The following is a 19043-nucleotide window of genomic DNA, read 5'->3' as shown; positions in this document are numbered from 1 at the left end:
GACTACCAACATTCTAAAGACAATTCAAAAGGCTGCCAACATTCTAAAGACAATTCAAATGACTGCCTACATTCTAAAGACAATTCAAAAGACTGCCAACATTCTAAAGACAGTTTAAAAGACTGCCAACATTCTAAAGACAATTCAAAAGACTGCCAACATTCTAAAGACTGCCAACATTCTAAAGACAATTCAAAAGGCTGCCAACATTCTAAAGACAGTTTAAAAGACTGCCAACATTCTATAGACAGTTCAAAAGACTGCCAACATTCTATAGACAGTTCAAAAGACTGCCAACATTCTAAAGACAGTTCAAAAGACTGCCAACATTCTAAAGACAGTTCAAAACACTGCCAACATTCTAAAGACAATTCAAAAGACTGCCAACATTCTAAAGACAATTCAAAAGACTGCCAACATTCTAAAGACAATTCAAAAGACTGCCAACATTCTAAAGACAGTTCAAAAGACTGCCAACATTCTAAAGACAATTTCAAAAGACTGCCAACATTCTAAAGACAATTCAAAAGGCTGCCAACATGCTAAAGACAATTCAAATGACTGCCAACATTCTAAAGACAATTCAAAAGACTGCCAACATTCTAAAAACAGTTTAAAAGACTGCCAACATTCTAAAGACAGTTTAAAAGACTGCCAACATTCTAAAGACTGCCAACATTCTATAGACAGTTCAAAAGACTGCCAACATTCTAAAGACAGTTTAAAAGACTGCCAACATTCTAAAGACAATTCAAAAGACTGGCAACATTCTAAAGACAATTCAAAAGACTGCCAACATTCTAAAGACAGTTTAAAAGACTGCCAACTTTCTAAAGACAATTCAAAAGACTGCCAACATTCTAAAGACAATTCAAAAGACTGCCAACATTCTAAAGACAATTCAAAAGACTGCCAACATTCTAAAGACAGTTTAAAAGACTGCCAACATTCTAAAGACTGCCAACATTCTATAGACAGTTCAAAAGACTGCCAACATTCTAAAGACAATTCAAAAGACTGCCAACATTCTAAAGACAGTTTAAAAGACTGCCAACATTCTAAAGACTGCCAACATTCTAAAGACAGTTTAAAAGACTGCCAACTTTCTAAAGACAATTCAAAAGACTGCCAACATTCTAAAGACAATTCAAAAGACTGCCAACATTCTAAAGACAGTTTAAAAGACTGCCAACATTCTAAAGACAATTCAAACGACTGACAACATTCTAAAGACAATTCAAAAGGCTGCCAACATTCTAAAGACAGTTCAAAAGACTGCCAACATTCTAAAGACAGTTTAAAAGACTGCCAACATTCTAAAGACTGCCAACATTCTATAGACAATTCAAAAGTGCCAACATTCTAAAGACAGTATAAAAGACTGCCAACATTCTAAAGACTGCCAACATTCTAAAGACAGTTCAAAAGACTGCCAACATTCTAAAGACAATTCAAAAGACTGCCAACATTCTAAAGATAATTCAAAAGGCTGCCAACATTCTAAAGACAGTTTAAAAGACTGCCAACATTCTAAAGACTGCCAACATTCTAAAGACAGTTTAAAAGACTGCCAACATTCTAAAGACAATTCAAAAGACTGCCAACATTCTAAAGACAATTTCTAAAGACTGCCAACATTCTAAAGACAATTCAAAAGACTGCCAACATTCTAAAGACAGTTTAAAAGACTGCCAACATTCTAAAGACTGCCAACATTCTATAGACAGTTCAAAAGACTGCCAACATTCTATAGACAGTTCAAAAGACTGCCAACATTCTAAAGACAATTCAAAAGACTGCCAACATTCTAAATACAATTCAAAAGACTGCCAACATTCTAAAGACAATTCAAAAGACTGCCAACATTCTAAAGACAGTTTAAAAGACTGCCAACATTCTAAAGACAGTTCAAAAGACTGCCAACATTCTAAAGACAGTTTAAAAGACTGCCAACATTCTAAAGACTGCCAACATTCTATAGACAGTTCAAAAGACTGCCAACATTCTAAAGACAATTCAAAAGACTGCCAACATTCTAAAGACAGTTTAAAAGACTGCCAACATTCTAAAGACAATTCAAAAGGCTGCCAACATTCTGAAGACAATTCAAAAGGCTGCACACATTCTAAAGACAGTTTAAAAGACAGCCAACATTCTAAAGACTGCCAACATTCTAAAGACAGTTCAAAAGACTGCCAACATTCTAAAGACAATTCAAAAGACTGCCAACATTCTAAAGACAATTCAAAAGGCTGCCAACATTCTAAATACAGTTTAAAAGACTGCCAACATTCTAAAGACAGTTTAAAAGACTGCCAACATTCTAAAGACAATTCAAAAGACTGCCAACATTCTAAAGACAATTCAAAAGACTGCCAACATTCTAAAGACAGTTCAAAAGACTGCCAACATTCTAAAGACAGATTAAAAGACTGCCAACATTCTAAAGACAATTCAAAAGACTGCCAACATTCTAAAGACAATTCAAAAGACTGCCAACATTCTAAAGACAGTTCAAAAGACTGCCAACATTCTAAAGACAGTTTAAAAGACTGCCAACATTCTAAAGAATGCCAACATTCTACAGACAGCTCAAAAGACTGCCAACATTCTAAAGACAATTCAAAAGACTGCCAACATTCTAAAGACAGTTCAAAAGACTGCCAACATTCTAAAGACAGTTTAAAAGACTGCCAACATTCTACAGACTGCCAACATTCTATAGACAGCTCAAAAGACTGCTAACATTCTAAAGACAGTTCATAAGACTGCCAACATTCTAAAGACAATTCAAAGGACTGCCAACATTCTAAAGACAGTTTAAAAGACTGCCAACATTCTAAAGACAATTCAAAAGACTGCCAACATTCTAACGACAATTCAAAAGGCTGCCAACATTCTAAAGACAGTTTAAAAGACTGCCAATATTCTAAAGACAATTCAAAAGACTGCCAACATTCTAAAGACAGTTTAAAAGACTGCCAACATTCTAAATAGACTGCCAACATTCTAAAGACAATACAAAAGACTGCCAACATTCTAAAGACAATTCAAAAGACTGCCAACATTCTAAAGACAATTCAAAAGACTGCCAACATTCTAAAGACAGTTTAAAAGACTGCCAACATTCTAAAGTCAGTTCAAAAGACTGCCAACATTCTAAAGACAGTTTAAAAGACTGCCAACATTATAAAGACTGCCAACATTCTAAAGACAGTTCAAAAGACTGCCAACATTCTAAAGACAATTCAAAAGACTGCCAACATTCTAAAGACAGTTTAAAAGACTGCCAACATTCTAAAGACTGCCAACATTCTAAAGACAGTTCAAAAGACTGCCAACATTCTAAAGACAATTCAAAAGACTGCCAACATTCTAAAGACAATTCAAAAGGCTGCCAACATTCTAAAGACAATTCAAAAGACTGCCAACATTCTAAAGACAATTCAAAAGACTGCCAACATTCTAAAGACAGTTTAAAAGACTGCCAACATTCTAAAGACTGCCAACATTCTAAAGACAGTTCAAAAGACTGCCAACATTCTAAAGACAATTCAAAAGACTACCAACATTCTAAAGACAATTCAAAAGGCTGCCAACATTCTAAAGACAATTCAAATGACTGCCTACATTCTAAAGACAATTCAAAAGACTGCCAACATTCTAAAGACAGTTTAAAAGACTGCCAACATTCTAAAGACAATTCAAAAGACTGCCAACATTCTAAAGACAGTTTAAAAGACTGCCAACATTCTAAAGACAGTTTAAAAGACTGCCAACATTCTAAAGACAATTCAAAAGACTGCCAACATTCTAAAGACAAATCAAAAGGCTGCCAACATTCTAAAGACAGTTTAAAAGACTGCCAACATTCTAAAGACTTCCAACATTCTAAAGACAATTCAAAAGACTGCCAACATTCTAAAGACAATTCAAAAGGCTGCCAACATTCTAGAGACAGTTTAAAAGACTGCCAACATGCTAAAGACTGCCAACATTTATAGACAGTTCAAAAGACTGCCAACATTCTACAGACAGTTCAAAAGACTGCCAACATTCTAAAGACAATTCAAAAGACTCCAACATTCTAAAGACAATTCAAACGACTGCCAACATTCTAAAGACAATTCAAAAGACTGCCAACATTCTAAAGACAGTTTAAAAGACTGCCAACATTCTAAAGACTGCCAACATTCTATAGACAGTTCAAAAGACTGCCAACATTCTATAGACAGTTCAAAAGACTGCCAACATTCTAAAGACAATTCAAAAGACTGCCAACATTCTAAAGACAGTTTAAAAGACTGCCAACATTCTAATGACTGCCAACATTCTAAGGACAATTCAAAAGACTGCCAACATTCTACAGACAATTCAAAAGACTGCCAACATTCTAAAGACAGTTTAAAAGACTGCCAACATTCTAAAGACTGCCAACATTCTATAGACAGTTCAAAAGACTGCCAACATTCTATAGACAGTTCAAAAGACTGCCAACATTCTAAAGACAATTCAAAAGGCTGCCAACATTCTAAAGACAATTCAAATGACTGCCAACATTCTAAAGACAATTCAAAAGACTGCCAACATTCTAAAGACAGTTTAAAAGACTGCCAACATTCTAAAGACTGCCAACATTCTATAGACAGTTCAAAAGACTGCCAACATTCTAAAGACAATTCAAAAGACTGCCAATATTCTAAAGACAATTCAAAAGACTGCCAACATTCTAAAGACAATTCAAAAGACTGCCAACATTCTAAAGACAGTTTAAAAGACTGCCAACATTCTAAAGACTGCCAACATTCTATAGACAGTTCAAAAGACTGCCAACATTCTAAAGACAATTCAAAAGACTGCCAACATTCTAAAGACAGTTTAAAAGACTGCCAACATTCTAAAGACTGCCAACATTCTAAAGACAGTTCAAAAGACTGCCAACATTCTAAAGACAATTCAAAAGACTGCCAACATTCTAAAGACAATTCAAAAGGCTGCCAACATTCTAAAGACAATTCAAATGACTGCCAACATTCTAAAGACAATTCAAAAAACTGCCAACATTCTAAAGACAGTTTAAAAGACTGCCAACATTCTAAAGACAGTTTAAAAGACTGCCAACATTCTAAAGACTGCCAACATTCTATAGACAGTTCAAAAGACTGCCAACATTCTAAAGACAGTTTAAAAGACAGCCAACATTCTAAAGACAATTCAAAAGACTGCCAACATTCTAAAGACAATTCAAAAGACTGCCAACATTCTAAAGACAATTCAAAAGGCTGCCAACATTCTAAAGACAGTTTAAAAGACTGCCAACATACTAAAGACTGCCAACATTCTATAGACAGTTCAAAAGACTGCCAACATTCTATATAACAGTTCAAAAGACTGCCAACATTCTAAAGACAGTTCAAAAGACTGCCAACATTCTAAAGACAATTCAAAAGACTGCCAACATTCTAAAGACAGTTCAAAAGACTGCCAACATTCTAAAGACAATTCAAAAGACTGCCAACATTCTAAAGACAATTCAAAAGGCTGCCAACATTCTAAAGACAGTTTAAAAGACTGCCAACATACTAAAGACTGCCAACATTCTATAGACAGTTCAAAAGACTGCCAACATTCTATATAACAGTTCAAAAGACTGCCAACATTCTAAAGACAGTTCAAAAGACTGCCAACATTCTAAAGACAATTCAAAAGACTGCCAACATTCTAAAGACAGTTCAAAAGACTGCCAACATTCTAAAGACAATTCAAAAGACTGCCAACATTCTAAAGACAATTCAAAAGACTGCCAACATTCTAAAGACAGTTTAAAAGACTGCCAACATTCTAAAGACAATTCAAAAAGCTGCCCACATTCTAAAGACAGTTTAAAAGACTGCCAACATTCTAAAGACTGCCAACATTCTATAGACAGTTCAAAAGACTGCTAACATTCTATAGACAGTTCAAAAGACTGCCAACATTCTATAGACAGTTCAAAAGACTGCCAACATTCTAAAGACAATTCAAAAGACTGCCAACATTCTAAAGACAATGCAAAAGACTGCCAACATTCTAAAGACAGTTTAAAAGACTGCCAACATTCTAAAGACTGCCAACATTCTAAAGACAATTCAAAAGGCTGCCAACATTCTAAAGACAGTTTAAAAGACTGCCAACATTCTATAGACAGTTCAAAAGACTGCCAACATTCTATAGACAGTTCAAAAGACTGCCAACATTCTAAAGACAGTTCAAAAGACTGCCAACATTCTAAAGACAATTCAAAAGACTGCCAACATTCTAAAGACAATTCAAAAGACTGCCAATATTCTAAAGACAATTCAAAAGACTGCCAACATTCTAAAGACAATTCAAAAGACTGCCAACATTCTAAAGACAGTTTAAAAGACTGCCAACATTCTAAAGACTGCCAACATTCTATAGACAGTTCAAAAGACTGCCAACATTCTAAAGACAATTCAAAAGACTGCCAACATTCTAAAGACAGTTTAAAAGACTGCCAACATTCTAAAGACTGCCAACATTCTAAAGACAGTTCAAAAGACTGCCAACATTCTAAAGACAATTCAAAAGACTGCCAACATTCTAAAGACAATTCAAAAGGCTGCCAACATTCTATAGACAGTTCAAAAGACTGCCAACATTCTAAAGACAATTCAAAAGACTGCCAACATTCTAAAGACAGTTTAAAAGACTGCCAACATTCTAATGACTGCCAACATTCTAAGGACAATTCAAAAGACTGCCAACATTCTACAGACAATTCAAAAGACTGCCAACATTCTAAAGACAGTTTAAAAGACTGCCAACATTCTAAAGACTGCCAACATTCTATAGACAGTTCAAAAGACTGCCAACATTCTATAGACAGTTCAAAAGACTGCCAACATTCTAAAGACAATTCAAAAGGCTGCCAACATTCTAAAGACAATTCAAATGACTGCCAACATTCTAAAGACAATTCAAAAGACTGCCAACATTCTAAAGACAGTTTAAAAGACTGCCAACATTCTAAAGACTGCCAACATTCTATAGACAGTTCAAAAGACTGCCAACATTCTAAAGACAATTCAAAAGACTGCCAATATTCTAAAGACAATTCAAAAGACTGCCAACATTCTAAAGACAATTCAAAAGACTGCCAACATTCTAAAGACAGTTTAAAAGACTGCCAACATTCTAAAGACTGCCAACATTCTATAGACAGTTCAAAAGACTGCCAACATTCTAAAGACAATTCAAAAGACTGCCAACATTCTAAAGACAGTTTAAAAGACTGCCAACATTCTAAAGACTGCCAACATTCTAAAGACAGTTCAAAAGACTGCCAACATTCTAAAGACAATTCAAAAGACTGCCAACATTCTAAAGACAATTCAAAAGGCTGCCAACATTCTAAAGACAATTCAAATGACTGCCAACATTCTAAAGACAATTCAAAAAACTGCCAACATTCTAAAGACAGTTTAAAAGACTGCCAACATTCTAAAGACAGTTTAAAAGACTGCCAACATTCTAAAGACTGCCAACATTCTATAGACAGTTCAAAAGACTGCCAACATTCTAAAGACAGTTTAAAAGACAGCCAACATTCTAAAGACAATTCAAAAGACTGCCAACATTCTAAAGACAATTCAAAAGACTGCCAACATTCTAAAGACAATTCAAAAGGCTGCCAACATTCTAAAGACAGTTTAAAAGACTGCCAACATACTAAAGACTGCCAACATTCTATAGACAGTTCAAAAGACTGCCAACATTCTATATAACAGTTCAAAAGACTGCCAACATTCTAAAGACAGTTCAAAAGACTGCCAACATTCTAAAGACAATTCAAAAGACTGCCAACATTCTAAAGACAGTTCAAAAGACTGCCAACATTCTAAAGACAATTCAAAAGACTGCCAACATTCTAAAGACAATTCAAAAGACTGCCAACATTCTAAAGACAGTTTAAAAGACTGCCAACATTCTAAAGACAATTCAAAAAGCTGCCCACATTCTAAAGACAGTTTAAAAGACTGCCAACATTCTAAAGACTGCCAACATTCTATAGACAGTTCAAAAGACTGCTAACATTCTATAGACAGTTCAAAAGACTGCCAACATTCTATAGACAGTTCAAAAGACTGCCAACATTCTAAAGACAATTCAAAAGACTGCCAACATTCTAAAGACAATGCAAAAGACTGCCAACATTCTAAAGACAGTTTAAAAGACTGCCAACATTCTAAAGACTGCCAACATTCTAAAGACAATTCAAAAGGCTGCCAACATTCTAAAGACAGTTTAAAAGACTGCCAACATTCTATAGACAGTTCAAAAGACTGCCAACATTCTATAGACAGTTCAAAAGACTGCCAACATTCTAAAGACAGTTCAAAAGACTGCCAACATTCTAAAGACAATTCAAAAGACTGCCAACATTCTAAAGACAATTCAAAAGACTGCCAATATTCTAAAGACAATTCAAAAGACTGCCAACATTCTAAAGACAATTCAAAAGACTGCCAACATTCTAAAGACAGTTTAAAAGACTGCCAACATTCTAAAGACTGCCAACATTCTATAGACAGTTCAAAAGACTGCCAACATTCTAAAGACAATTCAAAAGACTGCCAACATTCTAAAGACAGTTTAAAAGACTGCCAACATTCTAAAGACTGCCAACATTCTAAAGACAGTTCAAAAGACTGCCAACATTCTAAAGACAATTCAAAAGACTGCCAACATTCTAAAGACAATTCAAAAGGCTGCCAACATTCTAAAGACAATTCAAATGACTGCCAACATTCTAAAGACAATTCAAAAAACTGCCAACATTCTAAAGACAGTTTAAAAGACTGCCAACATTCTAAAGACAGTTTAAAAGACTGCCAACATTCTAAAGACTGCCAACATTCTATAGACAGTCCAAAAGACTGCCAACATTCTAAAGACAGTTTAAAAGACAGCCAACATTCTAAAGACAATTCAAAAGACTGCCAACATTCTAAAGACAATTCAAAAGACTGCCAACATTCTAAAGACAATTCAAAAGGCTGCCAACATTCTAAAGACAGTTTAAAAGACTGCCAACATACTAAAGACTGCCAACATTCTATAGACAGTTCAAAAGACTGTCAACATTCTATATAACAGTTCAAAAGACTGCCAACATTCTATAGACAGTTCAAAAGACTGCCAACATTCTAAAGACAATTCAAAAGACTGCCAACATTCTTAAGACAGTTCAAAAGACTGCCAACATTCTAAAGACAATTCAAAAGACTGCCAACATTCTAAAGACAATTCAAAAGACTGCCAACATTCTAAAGACAGTTTAAAAGACTGCCAACATTCTAAAGACAATTCAAAAAGCTGCCCACATTCTAAAGACAGTTTAAAAGACTGCCAACATTCTAAAGACTGCCAACATTCTATAGACAGTTCAAAAGACTGCTAACATTCTATAGACAGTTCAAAAGACTGCCAACATTCTATAGACAGTTCAAAAGACTGCCAACATTCTAAAGACAATTCAAAAGACTGCCAACATTCTAAAGACAGTTTAAAAGACTGCCAACATTCTAAAGACTGCCAACATTCTAAAGACAATTCAAAAGGCTGCCAACATTCTAAAGACAGTTTAAAAGACTGCCAACATTCTATAGACAGTTCAAAAGACTGCCAACATTCTATAGACAGTTCAAAAGACTGCCAACATTCTAAAGACAGTTCAAAAGACTGCCAACATTCTAAAGACAGTTCAAAAGACTGCCAACATTCTAAAGACAATTCAAAAGACTGCCAACATTCTAAAGACAATTCAAAAGACTGCCAACATTCTAAAGACAGTTCAAAAGACTGCCAACATTCTAAAGACAGTTCAAAAGACTGCCAACATTCTAAAGACAATTTCAAATGACTGCCAACATTCTAAAGACAATTCAAAAGGCTGTCAACATGCTAAAGACAATTCAAATGACTGCCAACATTCTAAAGACAATTCAAAAGACTGCCAACATTCTAAAAACAGTTTAAAAGACTGCCAACATTCTAAAGACAGTTTAAAAGACTGCCAACATTCTAAAGACTGCCAACATTCTATAGACAGTTCAAAAGACTGCCAACATTCCAAAGACAGTTTAAAAGACTGCCAACATTCTAAAGACAATTCAAAAGACTGGCAACATTCTAAAGACAATTCAAAAGACTGCCAACATTCTAAAGACAGTTTAAAAGACTGCCAACTTTCTAAAGACAATTCAAAAGACTGCCAACATTCTAAAGACAATTCAAAAGACTGCCAACATTCTAAAGACAATTCAAAAGACTGCCAACATTCTAAAGACAGTTTAAAAGACTGCCAACATTCTAAAGACTGCCAACATTCTATAGACAGTTCAAAAGACTGCCAACATTCTAAAGACAATTCAAAAGACTGCCAACATTCTAAAGACAGTTTAAAAGACTTCCAAGATTCTAAAGACTGCCAACATTCTAAAGACAGTTCAAAAGAGTGCCAACATTCTAAAGACAATTCAAATGACTGCCAACATTCTAAAGACAGATTAAAATACTGCCAACATTCTAAAGACTGCCAACATTCTATAGACAGTTCAAAAGACTGCCAACATTCTATAGACAGTTCAAAAGACTGCCAACATTCTAAAGACAATTCAAAAGACTGCCAACATTCTAAAGACAGTTTAAAAGACTGCCAACATTCAAATAGACAGTTCAAAAAACTGCCAACATTCTAAAGACAATTCAAAAGACTGCCAACATTCTAAAGACAGTTTAAAAGACTGCCAACATTCTAAAGACTGCCAACATTCTAAAGACAGTTCAAAAGACTGCCAACATTCTAAAGACAATACAAAAGACTGCCAACATTCTAAAGACAATTCAAAAGACTGCCAACATTCTAAAGACAGTTTAAAAGACTGCCAACATTCTAAAGACAATTCAAAAGACTGCCAACATTCTAAAGACAATTCAAAAGGCTGCCAACATTCTAAAGACAGTTTAAAAGACTGCCAACATTCTAAAGACTGCCAACATTCTAAAGACAATTCAAAAGACTGCCAACATTCTAAAGACAATTCAAAAGGCTGCCAACATTCTAAAGACAATTCAAATGACTGCCAACATTCTAAAGACAATTCAAGAGACTGCCAACATTCTAAAGTCAGTTTAAAAGACTGCCAACATTCTAAAGACTGCCAACATTCTATAGACAGTTCAAAAGACTGCCAACATTCTAAAGACAATTCAAAAGACTGCCAATATTCTAAAGACAATTCAAAAGACTGCCAACATTCTAAAGACAATTCAAAAGACTGCCAACATTCTAAAGACAGTTTAAAAGACTGCCAACATTCTAAAGACTGCCAACATTCTATAGACAGTTCAAAAGACTGTCAACATTCTAAAGACAATTCAAAAGACTGCCAACATTCTAAAGACAGTTTAAAAGACTGCCAACATTCTAAAGACTGCCAACATTCTAAAGACAGTTCAAAAGACTGCCAACATTCTAAAGACAATTCAAAAGACTGCCAACATTCTAAAGACAATTCAAAAGGCTGCCAACATTCTAAAGACAATTCAAATGACTGCCAACATTCTAAAGACAATTCAAAAAACTGCCAACATTCTAAAGACAGTTTAAAAGACTGCCAACATTCTAAAGACAGTTTAAAAGACTGCCAACATTCTAAAGACTGCCAACATTCTATAGACAGTTCAAAAGACTGCCAACATTCTAAAGACAGTTTAACAGACAGCCAACATTCTAAAGACAATTCAAAAGACTGCCAACATTCTAAAGACAATTCAAAAGACTGCCAACATTCTAAAGACAATTCAAAAGGCTGCCAGCATTCTATAGACAGTTCAAAAGACTGCCAACATTCTATATAACAGTTCAAAAGACTGCCAACATTCTATAGACAGTTCAAAAGACTGCCAACATTCTAAAGACAGTTTAAAAGACTGCCAACATTCTAAAGACTGCCAACATTCTATAGACAGTTCAAAAGACTGCTAACATTCTATAGACAGTTCAAAAGACTGCCAACATTCTATAGACAGTTCAAAAGACTGCCAACATTCTAAAGACAATTCAAAAGACTGCCAACATTCTAAAGACAATTCAAAAGACTGCCAACATTCTAAAGACAGTTTAAAAGACTGCCAACATTCTAAAGACTGCCAACATTCTAAAGACAATTCAAAAGGCTGCCAACATTCTAAAGACAGTTTAAAAGACTGCCAACATTCTATAGACAGTTCAAAAGACTGCCAACATTCTATAGACAGTTCAAAAGACTGCCAACATTCTAAAGACAGTTCAAAAGACTGCCAACATTCTAAAGACAATTCAAAAGACTGCCAACATTCTAAAGACAATTCAAAAGGCTGCCAACATTCTAAATACAGTTTAAAAGACTGCCAACATTCTAAAGACAGTTTAAAAGACTGCCAACATTCTAAAGACAATTCAAAAGACTGCCAACATTCTAAAGACAATTCAAAAGACTGCCAACATTCTAAAGACAGTTCAAAAGACTGCCAACATTCTAAAGACAGATTAAAAGACTGCCAACATTCTAAAGACAATTCAAAAGACTGCCAACATTCTAAAGACAATTCAAAAGACTGCCAACATTCTAAAGACAGTTCAAAAGACTGCCAACATTCTAAAGACAGTTTAAAAGACTGCCAACATTCTAAAGAATGCCAACATTCTATAGACAGCTCAAAAGACTGCCAACATTCTAAAGACAATTCAAAAGACTGCCAACATTCTAAAGACAGTTCAAAAGACTGCCAACATTCTAAAGACAGTTTAAAAGACTGCCAACATTCTACAGACTGCCAACATTCTATAGACAGCTCAAAAGACTGCTAACATTCTAAAGACAGTTCATAAGACTGCCAACATTCTAAAGACAATTCAAAGGACTGCCAACATTCTAAAGACAGTTTAAAAGACTGCCAACATTCTAAAGACAATTCAAAAGACTGCCAACATTCTAACGACAATTCAAAAGGCTGCCAACATTCTAAAGACAGTTTAAAAGACTGCCAATATTCTAAAGACAATTCAAAAGACTGCCAACATTCTAAAGACAGTTTAAAAGACTGCCAACATTCTAAATAGACTGCCAACATTCTAAAGACAATACAAAAGACTGCCAACATTCTAAAGACAATTCAAAAGACTGCCAACATTCTAAAGACAATTCAAAAGACTGCCAACATTCTAAAGACAGTTTAAAAGACTGCCAACATTCTAAAGTCAGTTCAAAAGACTGCCAACATTCTAAAGACAGTTTAAAAGACTGCCAACATTATAAAGACTGCCAACATTCTAAAGACAGTTCAAAAGACTGCCAACATTCTAAAGACAATTCAAAAGACTGCCAACATTCTAAAGACAGTTTAAAAGACTGCCAACATTCTAAGGACTGCCAACATTCTAAAGACAGTTCAAAAGACTGCCAACATTCTAAAGACAATTCAAAAGACTGCCAACATTCTAAAGACAATTCAAAAGGCTGCCAACATTCTAAAGACAATTCAAAAGACTGCCAACATTCTAAAGACAATTCAAAAGACTGCCAACATTCTAAAGACAGTTTAAAAGACTGCCAACATTCTAAAGACAATTCAAAAGACTGCCAACATTCTAAAGACAGTTCAAAAGACTGCCAACATTCTAAAGACAGTTCAAAAGACTGCCAACATTCTAAAGACAATTTCAAATGACTGCCAACATTCTAAAGACAATTCAAAAGGCTGTCAACATGCTAAAGACAATTCAAATGACTGCCAACATTCTAAAGACAATTCAAAAGACTGCCAACATTCTAAAAACAGTTTAAAAGACTGCCAACATTCTAAAGACAGTTTAAAAGACTGCCAACATTCTAAAGACTGCCAACATTCTATAGACAGTTCAAAAGACTGCCAACATTCCAAAGACAGTTTAAAAGACTGCCAACATTCTAAAGACAATTCAAAAGACTGGCAACATTCTAAAGACAATTCAAAAGACTGCCAACATTCTAAAGACAGTTTAAAAGACTGCCAACTTTCTAAAGACAATTCAAAAGACTGCCAACATTCTAAAGACAATTCAAAAGACTGCCAACATTCTAAAGACAATTCAAAAGACTGCCAACATTCTAAAGACAGTTTAAAAGACTGCCAACATTCTAAAGACTGCCAACATTCTATAGACAGTTCAAAAGACTGCCAACATTCTAAAGACAATTCAAAAGACTGCCAACATTCTAAAGACAGTTTAAAAGACTTCCAAGATTCTAAAGACTGCCAACATTCTAAAGACAGTTCAAAAGAGTGCCAACATTCTAAAGACAATTCAAATGACTGCCAACATTCTAAAGACAGATTAAAATACTGCCAACATTCTAAAGACTGCCAACATTCTATAGACAGTTCAAAAGACTGCCAACATTCTATAGACAGTTCAAAAGACTGCCAACATTCTAAAGACAATTCAAAAGACTGCCAACATTCTAAAGACAGTTTAAAAGACTGCCAACATTCAAATAGACAGTTCAAAAAACTGCCAACATTCTAAAGACAATTCAAAAGACTGCCAACATTCTAAAGACAGTTTAAAAGACTGCCAACATTCTAAAGACTGCCAACATTCTAAAGACAGTTCAAAAGACTGCCAACATTCTAAAGACAATACAAAAGACTGCCAACATTCTAAAGACAATTCAAAAGACTGCCAACATTCTAAAGACAGTTTAAAAGACTGCCAACATTCTAAAGACAATTCAAAAGACTGCCAACATTCTAAAGACAATTCAAAAGGCTGCCAACATTCTAAAGACAGTTTAAAAGACTGCCAACATTCTAAAGACTGCCAACATTCTAAAGACAATTCAAAAGACTGCCAACATTCTAAAGACAATTCAAAAGGCTGCCAACATTCTAAAGACAATTCAAATGACTGCCAACATTCTAAAGACAATTCAAGAGACTGCCAACATTCTAAAGTCAGTTTAAAAGACTGCCAACATTCTAAAGACTGCCAACATTCTATAGACAGTTCAAAAGACTGCCAACATTCTAAAGACAATTCAAAAGACTGCCAATATTCTAAAGACAATTCAAAAGACTGCCAACATTCTAAAGACAATTCAAAAGACTGCCAACATTCTAAAGACAGTTTAAAAGACTGCCAACATTCTAAAGACTGCCAACATTCTATAGACAGTTCAAAAGACTGTCAACATTCTAAAGACAATTCAAAAGACTGCCAACATTCTAAAGACAGTTTAAAAGACTGCCAACATTCTAAAGACTGCCAACATTCTAAAGACAGTTCAAAAGACTGCCAACATTCTAAAGACAATTCAAAAGACTGCCAACATTCTAAAGACAATTCAAAAGGCTGCCAACATTCTAAAGACAATTCAAATGACTGCCAACATTCTAAAGACAATTCAAAAAACTGCCAACATTCTAAAGACAGTTTAAAAGACTGCCAACATTCTAAAGACAGTTTAAAAGACTGCCAACATTCTAAAGACTGCCAACATTCTATAGACAGTTCAAAAGACTGCCAACATTCTAAAGACAGTTTAACAGACAGCCAACATTCTAAAGACAATTCAAAAGACTGCCAACATTCTAAAGACAATTCAAAAGACTGCCAACATTCTAAAGACAATTCAAAAGGCTGCCAGCATTCTATAGACAGTTCAAAAGACTGCCAACATTCTATATAACAGTTCAAAAGACTGCCAACATTCTATAGACAGTTCAAAAGACTGCCAACATTCTAAAGACAGTTTAAAAGACTGCCAACATTCTAAAGACTGCCAACATTCTATAGACAGTTCAAAAGACTGCTAACATTCTATAGACAGTTCAAAAGACTGCCAACATTCTATAGACAGTTCAAAAGACTGCCAACATTCTAAAGACAATTCAAAAGACTGCCAACATTCTAAAGACAATTCAAAAGACTGCCAACATTCTAAAGACAGTTTAAAAGACTGCCAACATTCTAAAGACTGCCAACATTCTAAAGACAATTCAAAAGGCTGCCAACATTCTAAAGACAGTTTAAAAGACTGCCAACATTCTATAGACAGTTCAAAAGACTGCCAACATTCTATAGACAGTTCAAAAGACTGCCAACATTCTAAAGACAGTTCAAAAGACTGCCAACATTCTAAAGACAATTCAAAAGACTGCCAACATTCTAAAGACAATTCAAAAGGCTGCCAACATTCTAAATACAGTTTAAAAGACTGCCAACATTCTAAAGACAGTTTAAAAGACTGCCAACATTCTAAAGACAATTCAAAAGACTGCCAACATTCTAAAGACAATTCAAAAGACTGCCAACATTCTAAAGACAGTTCAAAAGACTGCCAACATTCTAAAGACAGATTAAAAGACTGCCAACATTCTAAAGACAATTCAAAAGACTGCCAACATTCTAAAGACAATTCAAAAGACTGCCAACATTCTAAAGACAGTTCAAAAGACTGCCAACATTCTAAAGACAGTTTAAAAGACTGCCAACATTCTAAAGAATGCCAACATTCTATAGACAGCTCAAAAGACTGCCAACATTCTAAAGACAATTCAAAAGACTGCCAACATTCTAAAGACAGTTCAAAAGACTGCCAACATTCTAAAGACAGTTTAAAAGACTGCCAACATTCTACAGACTGCCAACATTCTATAGACAGCTCAAAAGACTGCTAACATTCTAAAGACAGTTCATAAGACTGCCAACATTCTAAAGACAATTCAAAGGACTGCCAACATTCTAAAGACAGTTTAAAAGACTGCCAACATTCTAAAGACAATTCAAAAGACTGCCAACATTCTAACGACAATTCAAAAGGCTGCCAACATTCTAAAGACAGTTTAAAAGACTGCCAATATTCTAAAGACAATTCAAAAGACTGCCAACATTCTAAAGACAGTTTAAAAGACTGCCAACATTCTAAATAGACTGCCAACATTCTAAAGACAATACAAAAGACTGCCAACATTCTAAAGACAATTCAAAAGACTGCCAACATTCTAAAGACAATTCAAAAGACTGCCAACATTCTAAAGACAGTTTAAAAGACTGCCAACATTCTAAAGTCAGTTCAAAAGACTGCCAACATTCTAAAGACAGTTTAAAAGACTGCCAACATTATAAAGACTGCCAACATTCTAAAGACAGTTCAAAAGACTGCCAACATTCTAAAGACAATTCAAAAGACTGCCAACATTCTAAAGACAGTTTAAAAGACTGCCAACATTCTAAGGACTGCCAACATTCTAAAGACAGTTCAAAAGACTGCCAACATTCTAAAGACAATTCAAAAGACTGCCAACATTCTAAAGACAATTCAAAAGGCTGCCAACATTCTAAAGACAATTCAAAAGACTGCCAACATTCTAAAGACAATTCAAAAGACTGCCAACATTCTAAAGACAGTTTAAAAGACTGCCAACATTCTAAAGACTGCCAACATTCTAAAGACAGTTCAAAAGACTGCCAACATTCTAAAGACAATTCAAAAGACTACCAACATTCTAAAGACAATTCAAAAGGCTGCCAACATTCTAAAGACAATTCAAATGACTGCCTACATTCTAAAGACAATTCAAAAGACTGCCAACATTCTAAAGACAGTTTAAAAGACTGCCAACATTCTAAAGACAATTCAAAAGACTGCCAACATTCTAAAGACAGTTTAAAAGACTGCCAACATTCTAAAGACAGTTTAAAAGACTGCCAACATTCTAAAGACAATTCAAAAGACTGCCAACATTCTAAAGACAAATCAAAAGGCTGCCAACATTCTAAAGACAGTTTAAAAGACTGCCAACATTCTAAAGACTTCCAACATTCTAAAGACAATTCAAAAGACTGCCAACATTCTAAAGACAATTCAAAAGGCTGCCAACATTCTAGAGACAGTTTAAAAGACTGCCAACATGCTAAAGACTGCCAACATTTATAGACAGTTCAAAAGACTGCCAACATTCTACAGACAGTTCAAAAGACTGCCAACATTCTAAAGACAATTCAAAAGACTCCAACATTCTAAAGACAATTCAAACGACTGCCAACATTCTAAAGACAATTCAAAAGACTGCCAACATTCTAAAGACAGTTTAAAAGACTGCCAACATTCTAAAGACTGCCAACATTCTATAGACAGTTCAAAAGACTGCCAACATTCTATAGACAGTTCAAAAGACTGCCAACATTCTAAAGACAATTCAAAAGACTGCCAACATTCTAAAGACAGTTTAAAAGACTGCCAACATTCTAATGACTGCCAACATTCTAAGGACAATTCAAAAGACTGCCAACATTCTACAGACAATTCAAAAGACTGCCAACATTCTAAAGACAGTTTAAAAGACTGCCAACATTCTAAAGACTGCCAACATTCTATAGACAGTTCAAAAGACTGCCAACATTCTATAGACAGTTCAAAAGACTGCCAACATTCTAAAGACAATTCAAAAGGCTGCCAACATTCTAAAGACAATTCAAATGACTGCCAACATTCTAAAGACAATTCAAAAGACTGCCAACATTCTAAAGACAGTTTAAAAGACTGCCAACATTCTAAAGACTGCCAACATTCTATAGACAGTTCAAAAGACTGCCAACATTCTAAAGACAATTCAAAAGACTGCCAATATTCTAAAGACAATTCAAAAGACTGCCAACATTCTAAAGACAATTCAAAAGACTGCCAACATTCTAAAGACAGTTTAAAAGACTGCCAACATTCTAAAGACTGCCAACATTCTATAGACAGTTCAAAAGACTGCCAACATTCTAAAGACAATTCAAAAGACTGCCAACATTCTAAAGACAGTTTAAAAGACTGCCAACATTCTAAAGACTGCCAACATTCTAAAGACAGTTCAAAAGACTGCCAACATTCTAAAGACAATTCAAAAGACTGCCAACATTCTAAAGACAATTCAAAAGGCTGCCAACATTCTAAAGACAATTCAAA

This window comes from Eleutherodactylus coqui, chromosome 3 (assembly GCF_035609145.1).
Source record: "Eleutherodactylus coqui strain aEleCoq1 chromosome 3, aEleCoq1.hap1, whole genome shotgun sequence".
NCBI lineage: Eukaryota > Metazoa > Chordata > Amphibia > Anura > Eleutherodactylidae > Eleutherodactylus > Eleutherodactylus coqui.
The sequence above is the reverse complement of the archived record's forward strand: the minus strand, read 5'-3'. Positions refer to the sequence as shown.